We start from the raw sequence: 15,306 nt of genomic DNA, 5'->3' as shown, positions 1-15,306 counted from the left end.
TGTGCCACATTTTGTTTATTCGTTCATCGTCCATCAAAGGACAACAGGGTTTTTTTCATCATTTAGCTACTATGTACATGGGTGTGCCAATTCTCTCTTTGAGACCCTGCTTCAGATCTTTTGACTATATACCCAGAAGTGAAATTGGTGGATCATTTGGTAATTCTGTTTAATTTTTTTCGGAATCACGTACCATTATCCACAGTGGCTGCACCATTTTATATTCCCACTAGCAGTGAGGGTTCCAATTTCTCTCCATCTTTGTTAACACGTACTACTAACACTTACTACTTAGTTTTCTTTTTTTTTCTTTTTTTCTCTCTCTTTTTTTTTGTTTTGTTTTGTTTTGTTGATAGCAATCCTAATGGGTGTGAGGTGGTATCTCATTGTGGTTTTTATATGCATTTCCTTAATAATTAGTGATGTTAAGCATCTTTTCATGTGCTTATTGGCATTTGTATATCTTCTTTGGAGAAGTATCTGTGTTCGTTGTTTATTTTTGAGTCAGGTTGTTTTGTTGTTGAGTTGGAGGAGTTTTTTGTTTGTTTTTGTAATTTTCTTGTGATGAGAACTCTTAGGATTTACTCTCTTTTTATATATTTATTTATTGGCTGCATTGGATCTTCACTGCTATGCACACCCTCTCTAGTTGTGGTGGTGGGGGGTGCTACTTTCCAATGCAGTGTGCGGGCTTCTCAGTGCTTGTTGCGCAGCATGGGCTGCAGGTGCATGGGCCTCAGTAGTTGTGGCACGTGGGCTCAATAGCTGTGGCTTGCAGGCTCAATAGCTGTGGCTCACAGGCTCAATAGCTGTGGCGCACGGGCCTAGCTGCTCCACAGCGTATGGGATCTTCCTGGACCAGGGCTCAAACCTGGGTCCCCTGCATTGGCAGGCAAATTCTTAACCACTGCACCACCAGGGAAGCCCTGTTGAAGGTTTTAAAATATATATATATATATATATATATATATATATATATATATATATATTCTGGATATTAATCCCCTATTCAGATATATGATTTGCAAGTATTTCCTTCTATTTTGTGGGTTAACTTTTTTTTTTTTTAAGAACTTTTATTGAGATACAGTTAACATACAATAAACTGCATATATTTAGAGTGTACTATTTGGTATCCCAATCTCCCAATTCATTCCCCCCCAACCCTCCCTGCTTTCCCTACTTGGTGTCCGTATGTTTGTTCTCTACATCTGTGTCTCTGTTTCTGCCTTGCAAACTGGTTGATTTGTACCATTTCTCTATGTTCCACATATATGTGTTAATGTACGATATTTGTTTTTCTCTTTCTGACTCACTTCACTCTGTATGACAGTCTCTAGGTCCATCCATGTCTCTACAAATGTCCCAGTTGATGAAAAAGTTTTTACATTTTGATGAAGTCCAATTATTTTTTTTTTGTCACCCATGCTTTTGGTGTCATATCTAAAAAATCATTATCACGTGCATTGTCATAAGATTTTCCCCTATGTTTTCTTCCAAGGCTTTTATAGTTTTGACTATTTTATAGTTTTGGCTGTTTAGGTGTATTTGATCCATTTTGAGTTATTTTTGCCTATGGTGTAAGATAGGGGTCCCACTACATTCTTTTGCATGTGGATATCCAGTTTTCCCAGCATCATTTGTTAAAGAGACTGTCCTTTTTCCGTTGAAGTGTCTTGGCCTTGTCAAAAATCATTTGACAGTATATGTGAGGGATCATCTCAAGCTTTTCATCATAGAAGGTTATTCTTATCTTTCTCCCCAGGCAAAGCTTTATATTTGAAGAAATGCCACTATAATTATCAATATTTGTGGATGTTCAAGTAACTATGATGCAAGGGGTACATGGAGGAATAAGATATGGGTTCTGGTCATGAAAATACCAATTTATTGGGGAAAACAGAATATCTTATTAAAAGACAACTACAGGGGCTTCCTAGGTGGCGCAGTGGTTGGGAATCTGCCTGCCAATGCAGAGGACATGAGTTCAATCCCTGCTCCAGGAAGATCCCACATGCCACAGATCACCTAAGCCCGTGCACCAAAAAAAAAAAAAAAAAAAAAAAGACAACTACAAATATGGGCTAGCACGTGCTAATTTTAAAATAAGTGGCACAGAAATTACATGTCTTGAGAGTTCAGAGGTTGTGGTTTTAGGAATGGATTTTATTATTTTTTATAAAAGTTTCATTTAATTTTTATGATTAAAATACAAATGGAAAATCTCATAAATGTATAGCCTAATGGATTTTTTAAATTAATTAATTTATTTATTGGCTGCCTTAGGCCTTCATTGCTGCACACGGGCTTTCCCTAGTTGTGGTGAGTGGGGGCTACTCTTCATTGCGGTGCTCGGACTTCTCTTTTCAGTGGCTTCTCTTGTTGTGGAGTACAGGCTCTAGGTGTGCAGGCTTCAGTAGTTGTGGCACACAGGCCCTAGAGTGCAGGCTCGGTAGGTGTGGCTCACGGGCTTAATTGCTCAGTGGCGTTTGGGATATTCCTGGACCAGGAAGTCCCTAGAAATGGATTTTAAATATTAAGATACCAGTGTGTACACATATGTTCATATCAGCATAATTCGTATCCACCAAAAAAATAGAAACAATACAAATGTTCATAAGCTGATGGATAAACAATCTGTGGTTATATATATATGTATATATATATATATATATACACACAATATAATGAAATATTATTCAGCAATTAAAAGAAAGTACTGACACATGCTGTAATATGGTTGAACCTAATAACATTATGCTAAGTGGAAGAAACCAGTCACAATGGACCACATTGTGTTATCCATTTTTATGAAATGTCAAGAATAGGGAAACCCACACAAAAATTAAGTAAATTACTGCTTGCCTAGGTCTGGAGGGGAGTGGAGGAAGAGAGGAGGAAGGAATGGAAAGTGACTGCTAATGGGCATGCCATTTGTTTTGGGGCTGATGAGAATATTTTGAAACTGATTATGATGGTGATTGTACAACTCTGTAAGTGGTTGAATTGTATGGTATGCAAATCATATCCCAATAAAGATGTTATTTATTTATTTATTTATTTATTTATTTATTTTTAACATTTCTTTATTTATTTATTTTATTGGCTGTGTTGGGTCTTCTTTGCTGCGCACGAGCTTTCTCTAGTTGCGGTGAGCAGTGGCTACTCTTCCTTGTGGTGCAGAGGCTTCTCATTGCGGTGGCCTCTCTTGTTGCAGAGCACGGGCTCTAGGCGCATGGGCTTCAGTAGTTGTGGCACATGGGCTCAGTAGTTGTGGCTCACAGGCTCTAGAGCACAGGCTCAATAGTTGTGGCGCACGGGCTTAGTTGCTCCACGGCATGTGGTATCTTCCTGCAGCAGGGATTGAACTTGTGTCCCCTGCATTGGCAGGCGGATTCTTACCCACTGTGCCACCTAGGAAGTCCATGATGTTATTTTTAAAGTAAACACAAATAAACAACCTCGCAACCCCATCTCTCCAGGAAAAAAAACGTGAATGTTATCATATGTGATCATATACATCTCAATAAAGCAATTATTTAAAAAGAAAGAAAAGATAGCAATCAGTAATCCAGAAAGAACTATAGGCCAGATGACTTGCTTCTCTTAGGTTTATAGAATCCTATCTGAAACAATGCAAAAGAATGTGAATTTTTAATATCTGAGGCAATGAGTAATTATTGAAAGTTTTTATTAAGGTAATGATACACTAAAACGTGTTTTAGAAGAAGATTGCTACTAGCAGCTCTCAGTAAGCTGGACTGGAATGGAGAGGGACTAGAAGACGAAAGCCTGCCTTAAGTAGCTGTTAAAATAGAATAGTAGTTTCCAAATGCTGTCCAACAGTGTCAGCATCACCTAGAAACTTGTTAGAAATGCAGATTCTTGGTTCCCACTTCAAAGCTAGAAACAGATACTCTAGATTAGAGTCCAGCAATCTGTGTGTTTTAATAAACCCTACTGGTGATTCTGATGCAGGAAAATATTGAGACTATTTCTGCTCTAGGAGAAAAGTAATGGGTATCTGAAAGAAAGTGGTAATGATGTGAATGAAGAAAAGCTTATGACGGGTAGGTAATATATTTCCAGCCAGCTATTTGAAAATAAAGGCAAGAGAAAGGAAGGAAGCAAAGAAAATTCACAGATCTCCTTTGGTATCTTTAACAGAAATAGGGAGGAGACAAAGACGTTCAGGTATAGGAAGAAGACAGTGAGTTCAAATGTTTACATTCTGAGCTGATTTATGAAGCAGACACTGTTAATTGCCCATCCAAATTTGTTTCCCTCACCTGCTCCATCTTCCTTCTTAGCCAAGTCCCTTTTTGTTCAAATGTTCATCCTCAATGCAGCCATGTGGTCAAGGGAGTCTGGGTCCCTCCTAAGACCTAAAAGGTGAGTCTTGACTTACCTAATAGTCATGGTTGTCTTAATTAGTCTAGGCATGAACGTGTGCTGTAATTCTGGCCAGTGAGCAATGAAGGGAAATCTGCTGGGCGTCTGAGATGGGAGAAGGAGGTTCCTTTAAAAGGACATAAAGCAGGGTCATCCCTTTTTACCTGTCTCTGGGTGAACACTGAGCTGGAACTGCAACAGCCATCTCGTGACTGTGAGGGTACTATTTAACAGTGTTCTGGAAGTTGTAGACAGTTGAAAATTCCAAGGAATTAAAGGAACATTTTGAGTGCTTACTCAGTGTCAGGCATGCTTCAGGTACTTTACACATGTGATTATGTTATTAAAATGTAAATTAACTTTTAATCTCATAATAACCTCATTTTACAGATGAGGAAACTGACATATGACAAATTAAGTAACTTGCCCAACACAAAGTTAAATACTAGGAAATGAAAAAGACAGGATTCCCTCAGGGCTTTGACTCCAGAGCCTACACCCTTAACTTCAGTGCTCAAATTACAATAATCAGGCAACAAGGGACAAGATTATAATTATTTGTAGATGCTATGACTGTTTACAAAAGAAAGAAAAAATATCAACTGAAGATTTTTTAGAAATATTGAATTCAGCACATGTAAAAAATTAATTAGTATAAATCTCAACTATATAGAGCTGGGAGATCAGAATGGGGAACTCTTATGCCCTGCAGTGTTAACAGAGCCCAACAGGAAGGAGAAAGACTCCTCTTTTTTCCTGGCAAGGACTCAGCCAGTGAAAAGCTGTGGACCCTCTGTTTACAATAGCCCTCCCAACTCCTTTTCCACCCTATAAATGTGTTCTCCTTCCCTTGCCATGAGGGGGACTGCATGTGGTTGCAGACCCCAAATTGCAACCCTCTGCTGATCCCAAATAAACCCATCCTTGCTGAAGAGATATCTGGCAGTCTATTTGTTTTAGGTCAACATTTTGGTGCCCATATAGGGACCAGAGAAGACCCTGGAAGACTCTGGGGCTGGTGAGCAAACAGGTACAGTACCTACAAATTGAGCCCATTGTCACTCACTGCTTTTCTCACCAATCCTGAAGTTTGGAGGTACATCTTTCTCCTGGATCCAAGTTCACACCCTTTTTGCATTTTGAAGGTCTTCAGGTTTTTGATGTTTTTTTCTTCCTGTTTAAGGTCTGGTTCTGTATTTGAGTCCTTGTTTGGCACTTCATTCTGATTTTTATATCAGACTGTTTGAATCAAAGCTGGCTGAAACCACCCTTGGCCCATTCCTTTGGACACAGGGACTGCTTCATGGAAACTGTGCCAGGTTTTTCAGCTGGAAACTGGCTTTTAAAAGCCTTTGGCCTGGCTACTCCATGACCAAGCTGTTTCCTTAGAATTGACTGGGATTAACTTGCAAGCAGTTTGAATTGAGCTGTTTGAACGGTAAGATGTTTGAGCTATTTTAAAATTATTCTTTAATTCCAGAGAAAAACCTCTAAGAATTGAGATCCCAGTTATCTAAATATTTTGAGCGTGCCTCCCACAGGGTTCCAGCCAATTTTATGTTTAAAAAAACATTGATCCTTGCTCATGTGCATTTCTAACTAAATGGACTGACCTGACCAAAGGCAATTTAGAATATCTATGGCCATTATGGGGAACTTTTGCAATTCTCTGATTTCCTTAAAACCAAGTTTATTTACAGTAGCTCTAAAATTTCCAGAACAGAGTGGAATGCTTATTTCATTTGGTATTTTGAGGCTTCCCGACATTATCAGGAGTCTAAAATTGCCTCTGTAAAATAAAATTTTAAGATGAATTGAGGCAAACAATTAAAGAAAGATAAAATGACTCCCAAAGCTTCAGGCTCTTCTTCCTTGGCTTCTTTGTCTCAGGCTCTGCCTCCAGTGCCATCTTGTCTTTCTCCCTCTGCTCCTTGTGGCTGGACTCTGCCTCTGGTGCCATCTTTACACTACTTTTCTATGCCACCTGTACCTCCTCTATACCCTCAAATTCCCCCAGACTAATTCTGTCACTGAACTTCCCATTTTCTCTGAAACTTTTCCTACTCCCTTTTGCTCTGAACTTGTCAGAACCTATCCCTTTAAAATTAAGCCTTCTGAGGATCCAAATGCCAAATCCTTAATTTCTTGTATTCCCTAGACTGAAACGGAACTGCAAGCCATAGTCAAAGATTTTCCCAAAGTAACTGAAGATCCTCACAGATTTGCTGAGGAATTTTTTTTAATGCTTTTTTTTTCTTTACTTTTGTTTATTCATTTGGCTGCATTGGGTCTTTGTTGCTGCACACAGGCTTTCTCTAGTTGCAATGAGCAGAGACTACTCTTTGTTGCAGTGTGAGGGCCTCTCATTGTGGTGGCTTCTCTTGTTGCAGAGCATGGGCTCTAGGCGCACGGGCTTCAGTAGTTGCAGTTCATGGACTCTGGAGCACAGGCTCAGTAGTTGTGGTGCACAGGCTTAGTTGTTCCACAGCATGTGGGATCTTCTGGGACCAGGTATCGAAATCATGTCTCCTGCATTGGCAAGCGCATTCTTAACCAGGGAAGTCCCAAGGAATTTAATATCATTCAAAGGTATTCACCTGGTTTCTCTGACGTATCAGCTACTTCACATGCTTATTGGTGAAGGCTAAGCCCAGAAATTAGATGAAAACTGCTAATTGGGAAAGTTCCCTAGAATTACAACCAGGAGACCAGTCAGCTAATTACATAATCAGGTTTGGGCAATTGCTAGGCAACTTTACGAAGCAATTCCAAGCCTGAATTTGGAACAACATTCAGGCTTACACACAAAAATCTGATGAATTTGTTCATGACTGTTACAATTGATTTCAGATTATTTTCAAAGAAAAGTCTGGTCTTCCATCCGATATTGATTCCTCCTGGGCAGCTTTTAACACTGTGTTATTAATTGGCTAAACCAGGACCTTTCCCTCCAGTAAAAAAGACCAGGATGGAATGGGAAACTATATCCACTCCATATTTAGTTAATCTGTCAATTTAGCTCTCTCACACTCTGGATGAGTCACCTGAAAGGAAGACCACCAAAATTCTTAATCTTCAACTCCAGCAAATGAACACTTCTAAATGAAACCAAAACCCTCCTAGTTTCTGCTATTATTGCAAAGAGCCAGGACATTGAAAAAGAGTGTTACAAATGTAAGCACTTTAAGTGCCTTCAGTCCTGTAACCAGCCTCTCCAACATCCTCCCAATTTTCAGTGATGGGGTTCTGAGGAACTACAAGGGCTCTTCCCAATTCTTCCTTTTAATTAGCTTGAAGAAACATTTCTACAGATTGGGGATTAATCTCTTCCAGTCCTAACTGACACTGGAACCACACTCTTGATGCTTGACTCCATCTCTATAAAACAGCCCCTACCTCAGAGTACTAAAACAGTTCAAATACTGGGGATCTCTAATGAACCTCAAGAGGTTCCTGTCTCTGAACCTGTTCCCATTTATTTAGGCCCTTTGAGAGATACACACCCTTTACTCCTAGTTTCTCAACCCTTACCCATTTATTAGGCTGAGACTTCTTAGAGGTATATCGTGCTGGAATTTCTCTCTCCCAACAGGATGAAATAATTCTAGAATTTGAGAGCAGTTATCAAAATAACCCACCAGGTGAATTAAATGATCCTTTCACTTTTTTATTTGTTTCGTCTCTGGTGGTACTAAAATAGATTCTGGAAACATCTTCCTAACAGGCAAAATTTCCAGCCGATGTTGGCAAAATTCATAGCTCACCTCCCATCAAGATTTAAGTAGATCCCTTAAAACCTCTTCCAAGATTTAATTAATACCCTAAATGTAAAGGAACCCTTCAAGGCATACAGCCCATAATAGATTTTAAGGCTCAAAGCCTTGTTATCCCTTGTACTGGCCCCTGTAACATTCCTAATTTACCAATGAGAAAACTTGAGGACTGAGGGTACAGGTTTGTCCAGGACCTTCAAACAATAAACAGCATCATTAGCAACACCCTGTTCTTCACAGCCCTCATAAGTTACTAACTTCCATTCCCACGGGATGTAAATTCTCTACTGTAGTTGATTTACGCACTGCATTCTTTAGTATTTCAGTTGCTGAAGCTAGCCATTACCTTTTTGCCTTTGCTTAGGAAGAAAATCAATTCACCTGGACAGTAATGACACAGGGTTTTACTGAGAGTCCTTATGTCTTGAAAATCATGAAGGCTGATTTGGATGATATAAAGGTCCCTAGAGGTCTTACTTTGTTGCAGTATGTGGATCATTTTCTCTTCTCAAGCCTCCTCAAAGGAAGGCAGCGTTCATTTACTAAAATTTTTAGCCTTAAAGTAAATAAAATTTTTAGCCTTCAAGGGACATAAGGTTGCAAAGAAAAATTACAGTTCGCCCAAACCCAGGTTTGATATTGAGGGCATCTGAAATCAAAACAGGGGCTCCACCTCGATCCAGATAAAGTTCATGGTGTTCTAAGTGTCCCAAAACCCAAAAACTAAATGCTAACTGCAAGGTTTTCTTTTTTTCTTTTTTTTAAAATAAATTTATTTATTTATTTTATTTATTTATTGGCTGTGCTGGGTCTTCGTTGCTGCACACGGCCTTTCTCTAGTTGCTGAGAGCGGGGGCTACTCTTCATTGTGGTGCGCAGGCTCCTCATTGTAGTGTCTTCTCTTGTTGTGGAGCACGGGCCGTAGGTGCATGGACTTCAATAGTTGCGGCACATGGGCTCAATAGTTGTGGCTCACGGGCTCTAGAGCACAGGCTCAATAGCTGTGGCGCACGGGCTTAGTTGCTCCATGGCATGTGGAATCTTCCCAGGGCAGCGCTCGAACCCGTGTCCCCTGCATTGGCAGGCGGATTCTTTACCACTGCACCACCTAGGAAGTCCTGCAAGGTTTTCTTGAGCTATTTGGTTATTGCTGAAATTGGATTCCAAATTTTTCTCATGGCAAAACCTCTGTATATTTTACTAAAATAAACAATAACAACCTTGACCCAATTTTATGGGAAGAATGGGACAACATAAACTTCAGGGCCTTAGAGTCTGATGAACCCACCTGCCCTGGGCATCCCAATGATCAGATTCCCCTTTTCATTTTTGTATATGAAAAGTAAAGTAATGCCCTTGGAGTACTCACCCAAAAATACAGGAACCACCATCAATCTGTAGAGTATTATAGCCAGCCATAGGGAACACATGGATACCTCCCCCATTACTTTACAACAATTACAGCCACTGCCCTTTTGAAAATCATTGTGAGATCTTTAACCATTTTTGTACCTTATGCAATTAGAAGTTCTCCTGAATTCTTATCACACTCAACATTTCTCAGTCAACCACATTACCTCCTATGAAGTCCTTTTGTTAACTGTTCCTCACATAGCTCTTTTACAATGTAGTGACCTTAGCCCTGCTACTATTTTTTTAAACAAATTCTTTTTATTTATTTATTTATTTATTTATTTTTAGGCTGTGTTGGGTCTTTGTTGCTGTGCGAGGGCTTTCTCTAGTTGTGGTGAGCAGGGGCTACTCTTGGCTGTGGTGGGCCAGCTTATCGTGGTGATGTTGCAGAGCACAGGCTCTAGGCGAATGGGCTTCAGTAGTTGTGGCATGTGGGCTCAGTAGTTGTGGCTCAAGGGCTCTAGAGCACAGGCTCAATAGTTGTGGCACATGGGCTTAGCTGCTCCTCGGCATGTGGGATCTTTCCAGACCAGGGCTCGAACCCGTGTTCCCTGCATTGGCAGGTAGATTCTTAACACTGTGCCACCAGGGAGGTCCAACCCTGCTACCATTTTCCCTTTTGTGGATGATGAAGTCCTTCACACCCACTTAATTGCTAATGGACCTCTTGACTCCTCATAATGATCTATAAGAAAGTCTTGTAGGTAATGCTGACTTCTCATGGTTCACTGATGGTTCTTATTTAAAAGATCGAATGATGGCAAATGTTGTGTTGGGTATACTATTGCAACTTCTTTGATGTTGCTAAGGCAGGATTTTTACCTATGGCTACTTCAGCCCAACATGCTGCATTATATGCTTTCACATGGGCTTGTACTTTAGCCAGGGATGAAACTGCCAGTATGTATACTGATAGTAGATATGTTTTCAGAGTAGCTCATGATTATGGAATGCTGTGGAAGCAATATGGCTTCCTTACTTCCAAAATACTTACTTACAAAAATAAAAATGGGCCCTATGTTCAGGAATTATTAAATGCAATACTCTAATCTGCCCCTTTAGCTATTAGTTACTAACATTTCAGGGAGCTCTGAACTTGACTCTCTGGAAGCTAAGGGAAATCACCTTGCTGATACTTCCACAAGGAATGCTGCCCTAAAAGAGACCAACAGCAGCCAGACCTCTCTCATTGTCCATCGGGATATTTCCCCAAATGATAACTTAGAAAAACTGGCTATAAAAGGCCAACAGTTGGCCTCAGAAAAGGAAAAACAAGATTGGAAATTCAGTAATTGTTGGTTTGATAAAAAGAAAAAACTCTGGTTTGGACCCAATAACAACCCATTCCTATCAGAGACTTTAAAATTTCCACTCCTCACCATTGTACATGAATTGAACCATTGGTCTACTAACAAAATGATAGCCTTCTTGAATCAGCATTGATGGGAAAACAGTAACAAAAAGTGCCTAACTCACTTGTCCCATTTATCTAAAGTACAACTCAGGGAAGTCTGTTTGTACTGCTCGCAGTAATTTTAAACTGCCCAATGGGCCATTTAAGTTCTGGCAAATGGATTTCATACAACTTCCTCCTTCTCATGGATGTAAATATATTTCTGGTCATGGCCTATATATTTTCACACTGAACTGAAGCCACCATTACAGTATCACACAGAATGGTTTCACTGGCCTAAAAAAATCCTCTGTGAATGAAGTGATGCATAAATGAATGGTTATTATAAGCTCACATGGTCATGGGCTCTCAAACAAAATTACCTCAGTTTGAATCTCATCTCCCCACTTACTAGCTGTGTGATGTTGGACAGATGACTTAACCTCTCTGTATTTCAACTCCCTCATCTGAAATGGCTATAATTGTTACCTTATAGGATTGTCATGAATATTTAAAATCTAGCACAGACTTCTACTTTCTGGGAGAAATGTAACAGATATACTTTTCCCTATTCCTTCCACAAAATGCAACTAAAATCCCTGGATATAAAACAAAACATAAGGAGACTCTAAGAAGTGTAGAGGGAAAGCAGACTAGCTGAAGATGTCAGGACCCAAGGAAGAATATAGAGGTGAGTTCCTTGGGTTTTCTTTTCACCAAATGTAGTCCAGACTGGATACTGGAGAAGCCAGCAGCCTAGAAACATCAATAGTCACAGACAGAGAAAAAAAAATCCCCAAGAAAAATCTGCTCTCTCTAGCCAAAGGACCAGGAAAGGGTCAGTCTAGCAACACAGAAAACCTTTAAACAATAACTGCTCTACTTTAGGCAAACATCACAGAAGAGAACTGAGGCTCCCCCCATACAATCTCCCACAAAGGCCCAGTGGGAGCCAAGTCTTCCACTCTTTCCAGGCTGTAATGAGTCATCCCAAACCCCCTGCCAGGGTAGTAACAGAGAAAGCCAAGTGGAGAGCCATGACTTTCATCTCTGCTTGGTGGTTAAGAGCACTAGATCCTCCCCACGCCAGGTGTCAGTGGAGACCATATGGGGAGCCTGGACTTTGATCCACACCCAAGGCACCGTTCCTCCTCCTTGCCCAGTGATGTCAGAGTAAGCCTGGTAGAGAGTCAGGACTTTTACCACCTCTCAGTGGTAACAATGCCATACACACCTCCACGGAGTTGGCAGGGGCCACGGAGGGAGCAGAACTCCTATCCCCACTCAAGAGTTATGAAATGCCCCTTCCTCCACCCAGAGTATCACAGAGGAGAGCCAAGATTTCCACCCCTACCTGGCAGTGATGAGGTACCAACCCCCGCCCCCTTTACCTACCACAGTAGTGTCAGAGGAGGCTTGCTAAAACACAAGATCTAAATAAGATCTAGAGTCTTATTAGAACATCCCAAATGCCCATGTTTCAAAAAAAATCACTCATCATACCAAAAACCAAGAAAAATCAAAATGAATGAGAAGACAGCTAACAAATGCCAACACCAAGGTGACACAGATGTTAGAATTATTTAACAAGGATTTTAAGGCAGCCATCAATTGCAATTATAAGCATACTTGAAACAAATGAAAAAACAGAAAGTTTCAGCGAAGAAATAGAAAATTTTAGAAAAGAAGTAGGTATAAATGAGACCCAAATGGAAATTTAAAACTAAAAAATGCAATAAAAAGTCTTGATGGATGGGCTCAATAGAAGAATGGAGAGGACAGAAGAATCAGTGAATTGGAAGGTTTGGGCCTTTTTTAAATTAATTTATTTGCTGCATTCGGTCTTCATTGCTGCACATGGGCTTTCTCTAGTTGTGGCAAGTGGGGGCTACTCTTCATTGTGGTGTGCGGGCTCTTCATTGTTGCGGCTTCTCTTGTTGTGGAGCATGGGCTCTAGGTGTGTGGGCTTCAGTAGTTGTGACACATGGGCTCAATAGTTGTGGCTCATGGCTCACGGGCTCTAGAGCACAAGCTCAATAGTTGTGGTGCACAGGCTTAGTTGCTCTGTGGCATGTGGGATCTTCCTGGAGCAGGGATGGAACCCATTCCCCTGCTTTGGCAGGTGGATTCTTAACCACTGCGCCACCTAGGAAGTCCCTGAAGATTTGAAGACTAGAAATTACCTAGTCTGAACAACTGAGAGAAAATGGATTAAAAAAAAAAAATTAACAGAATATTGAGGACCAGTGAGACTATGACAAAAAAAATCTAACATTCATATCATCAGGGCCCTGAAAGAAAGAAGAGAACAGAGCTAAAAAAGCATTTGAAGAAAATAGTGGCTGAAAATCTCCCAAATTTGGCAAAAAACAGAAACATGCAGTTTATGACTATATGACTGAACTCCAAACAAGATACTTAAAGAAATCATGTCTAGGCACATCTTAATCAATCTTCTGAAAACTGAAGACAAAGAAAAACCTTGAAAGCAGTCAAGGAGAAATGACACAGTACCTATAGAGGAGAACAACTGGAATAATAGCAGATTTCTCATCAGAAACCACAGAGGCCAAAAAGAAGGGTCACAAAACTTTTGAAGTGCTAAAAGAAAAGAACGTCAACCCAGAATTCTGTAACCAGAGACAATATTCTTCAGAAATGAAGGACCAATTGAGACATCCTCAGATAAAGGAAAACTAATAGGATATGACACCAAATTCACCAAATTAGACCTACCCTAAGAGAATGGTCAAGGGAAGTTCTTCTCTAAACAGAAAGAAAAGGATAACAGAAAAATCTTGGAACATCAAGAAGGAAAAAAGAACACTGAAAGAGCAAAAATATTGGTAAATACAGTAAACTTTCCTTGTCTTGGGTTTCCAAAGTTATGTTTGGCAGTTGAAGCAGAGATTATAACACTGTCTAAGGACTTCCCTGGTGGCACCGTGGTTAAGACTCTGCGCTCCCAATGCAGGGGGCCTGGGTTTGATCCCTGGTCAGGGAACTAGATCCCACATACATGCTGCAACTAAGAGTTCACATGCTGCAACTAAGGCGCCTGTGAGCCGCAACTAAGGAAGCGTGCTGCGACTAAGACTGGGCGCAACCAAATAAATAAGATAAATATTTAAAAAATAGTAATAAATAAATCCCACTGCCTACACTTAAAAAAAAACAAACAAAAACCACTGTCTGTCTAATGTGGTTCTCAATGTATGTAGAGGAAATCATTATATCATAAATGGGGGTGGGTAAAGTTACGTAAAGGGAGGTAAGGTAAAATGTCAACACCAATAAATTTTCTCCATATGTGAGAAAACGACATAGAACTATACACACACATTGTATTGATGTCAAATTCCTGTTTTTTTTAATTGTACTGTAATTATATAAGAGGTAATCATTGGGAAAAACTGGGCGAAGTGTATATGGGACCTCTCTGTACTATTTATGCAACTTCCTGTGAATCTGCAATTATTTCAAAATTAAAAGCTATTAAAAAGTTAACATATGTTGGGGTTTCCTAGATGGCACAGTGGTTAAGAATCCGCCTGCCAATGCAGGGGACACGGATTCGATCCCTGCTCCAGGAAGATCCCACATGCCGCGGAGCAACTGAGCCCGTGCGCCACAACAATTGAGCCTGTGCTTTAGAGCCCGTGAGCCACAACCATTGAGCCCATGTGCTGCAACTACTGAAGCCCACGCGCCTAGAGCCTGTGCTCCGCAACAAGAGAAGCCACAGCACCTAGAGCCCATGCTTCACAACAAGAGAAGCCACAGCAATGAGGAGCCCGCACACCACAATGAAGAGTAGCCCCCACTCACCGCAACTAAAGAAAGCCCGTGCACAGCAAAAAAAAAAAGACCCAACACATCCAATAAAATAAAATTAAAAAAAAAAAGTTAACATATGTAAAGCACTTAGAATAGTTCTTGTTATGCAGTAAGCACTACACTTGCTACCATTATTTTTTAAATTAATTTATTTATTTTTGGCCGTGCCACGTGACTTGTGGGATCTTAGTTCCCCAACCAGGGATGGAACTCAGGCCCTCAGCAGCGAGAGCACAGAATCCTAACCACTGGACTGCCAGGGAATTCCCTGTGCTACCATTATTAAGCAACATCTACAAGCACATTCTTAGTCAAGCATCTTCAGGCCACACCACTAAAAATTATAGACGTGGCCATTGCCACTTCTTTGATTTTACTACTTAACTTTAGGCAAGTTTCTTAAACAACTCTGAATTTCAGTTTCTATAAAAGTAAGGATTAGATAGCATACTTGAAATAGATTAGCACAGAACCTAACACATAGTAGACATTCAATAG

The sequence above is a fragment of the Hippopotamus amphibius genome, chromosome 3 (assembly GCF_030028045.1).
Source record: "Hippopotamus amphibius kiboko isolate mHipAmp2 chromosome 3, mHipAmp2.hap2, whole genome shotgun sequence".
NCBI lineage: Eukaryota > Metazoa > Chordata > Mammalia > Artiodactyla > Hippopotamidae > Hippopotamus > Hippopotamus amphibius.
The sequence above is the reverse complement of the archived record's forward strand: the minus strand, read 5'-3'. Positions refer to the sequence as shown.